The 2,381-nt window shown below is 44.9% G+C and overlaps 1 non-coding gene across 1 annotated transcript; it reads left to right on the plus strand.

The window, feature by feature from the left end:
- The first annotated feature begins 765 nt into the window (after positions 1-765).
- Trnak-cuu (transfer RNA lysine (anticodon CUU)) lies at positions 766-838 on the plus strand. Its single transcript has one exon. It is a non-coding gene; the product is annotated as a tRNA-Lys (tRNA).
- Positions 839-2,381: the final 1,543 nt, after the last annotated feature.

Genomic DNA, 2,381 nt, shown 5'->3' on the forward strand with positions numbered 1-2,381 from the left:
ATTAAAGGTGTGTACACACAACAACTCTCTTCCTTTTTTTTTTGTTTTTTGCTTTAAGAACTTCAACTTTCAGCTTGCATATATTTTAACACACTTTAAACCATTCAGAAATTTTCTCTGTCTTTGAATCTCTCTTTAACTGTATATCTCTCTTTTTCTGACCACGTGAGTCTTTAATTTGCCAAGCAATCTCAGTAGGACTAAAGGCATGGCTTTGCCAGCTAGATCCAGTCCATTCCTTAGCTTTCCAGCCTCATGGCGGATATACAGGCTGCAGCCATGTTTATAGCCACACCTCTATGGCGGTTCAAGGTCCCTGCCAGCCAGCAAGCTACAACAGACAACACTCAAATCCTCTCTCGGTAGCTGGCCCTCCTGCCTCAAACAGTCAGAGTTTGCCCTGGCAGGATGGCCCAGAAAGCCGGCATTTTTAAACAGCGCAGCTTTTTTCCTGCTACGGTTAAAAACCGAAAAACATGCGTTCAGCTTTTTGTCAACACTGTTTAAGTGTTTCGTGGCAGGACCTCTTAATGAGCTGCAGGCTTTGCAGCTGAAGCTGAGTCAGGAAGCCTCTCTTAGATGAGGCGCTTGCTTGCCTCTAGCAAGTAGAGCAGACCCAAGAAATTGCCGTAAGAAACATGCTTTACTCTATTCTTTTCTAAGCTTTCTCAGGCTTTCTGTGGACTCAGTTAGCCACACGTCTGGGCGTCATTTGTAGTAATATGGACGGCGGCAGGGTTGCGTCCCCAAATCCCCAGCCGCCTGGCCCGGCTAGCTCAGTCGGTAGAGCATGGGACTCTTAATCCCAGGGTCGTGGGTTCGAGCCCCACGTTGGGCGCCATTTGTAGTAATATGGACGGCGGCAGGGTTGCGTCCCCAAATGCCCAGCCGCCTGGCTCGGGTAGCTTATGCCCCAAATAATTACACGGACACTGTATTCTTTTAAACACTGCTCTGGCCCATTTCTAATCATCTGTGTAGTGCCCCTAGGTGCGCATACCGGGAAGATTCTAGCCTAAGTCCATCCTGGGTTGGAGCTTCATAGCGTGCGTCTTCCCTGGAGCAGGTAGCATGGCGTCTCTCCTGCGTCTGCTCCGGAGAGCAGAGCTGCGGAGTCTGACCTCACTTCCTCTTCCTCCTGGCATTCTGTTCTGTCTACTCCTCCCACCTATCTTCTAACCAATGAAATGGGCCAAGGCAGTTCCTCTATTGCTTAGCCAATGAAATCAACAGATTGATATATGACACTCCCACATCACCTTACAAAAGCCCTCTGCAGGATCAGAAAAGTAGCCTAGTAGCCGGAAGGGAAGCTCAAGCAAGAGATCAAGCTGAAGGTAGAAGTTGCTTTTTAAAAGAGAGAGAGACCACAACTCAATGGACTGGTATCTCAGTGGCTATTCAGGAAACATCACAGAGAAAGGATCTGCTTCATGCATGAGAATCACCGATGATTTCCCTTTAAGAAAAAAACCCATCAAAACTCCCAATAACATCATCAGCATTCAACAACATGTCTATGATTTCTTTGCCTTGCCTTTGATAGTGCAGTAAATGATGCTGATAGTTAATCTGTGCAATTAATGCAAATTTCCTTGTAACTGACTAGACAGAATTGACAGGTTATCTTAAACACAGCAGGGAGTCACTCTACGATGGAACTGGTTCATCATCACCTGTGTGACAGTGACATAATTAAGATGTTTCCTTTGTCTATAAATCTCATTATGTTCAACATGATATGTTGTCATACAGATTTCTTAGGGTTTTGTCCCACTGGTGGTTTCCTTGGTATGCTTACATAATTTTTGCCAGATCCAATCAGTTTTGCCATGCACTCTCAGCTCCACGTCATTGTGTTCCCCTTATGTTCCAGTCCAGGCATTTTAGACCTCTTGTAACTGTTGAAAGAGTATCTCATGTTCCACCTAAATGATTTAGGGTTTTATTTAGGCTGGGTTTTATCTTCCATCACTGAGTTCATTGACTTTCCTTGGGCGTAATTCCTGGGACACTGAGCCTAACTCCTGGGGGATTCCTCCAGTTATTTCTCCTTTTTTAGATAGTTTACACTCTCACTATTACTGTGAGAGTGTTTCTGTAGCAAATATTCTTCTCAAGATGAGAAGAAACTTCAATATTACAATCCATTTGTTATTGTGATTTAAATACACACACACAAACACACACAAGTTAATGCACATACACTGATGATATCTCAATTTATGGGGCCATTCTGGGGATGTCAAGATCGATATCTCTCGAGTGGTTCTCAGAAGGCCATAGGGTGACCCTCTCTAGGTACTTAAGCAGGGAGGAGAGGTTGACCGCACTGTGACATGTCCCTAGGAACTATGTGTGCCTTGTCCCATAGTCAGACT

This window comes from Microtus pennsylvanicus, assembly GCF_037038515.1.
Source record: "Microtus pennsylvanicus isolate mMicPen1 chromosome Y unlocalized genomic scaffold, mMicPen1.hap1 SUPER_Y_unloc_2, whole genome shotgun sequence".
Taxonomy (NCBI): Eukaryota; Metazoa; Chordata; class Mammalia; order Rodentia; family Cricetidae; genus Microtus; species Microtus pennsylvanicus.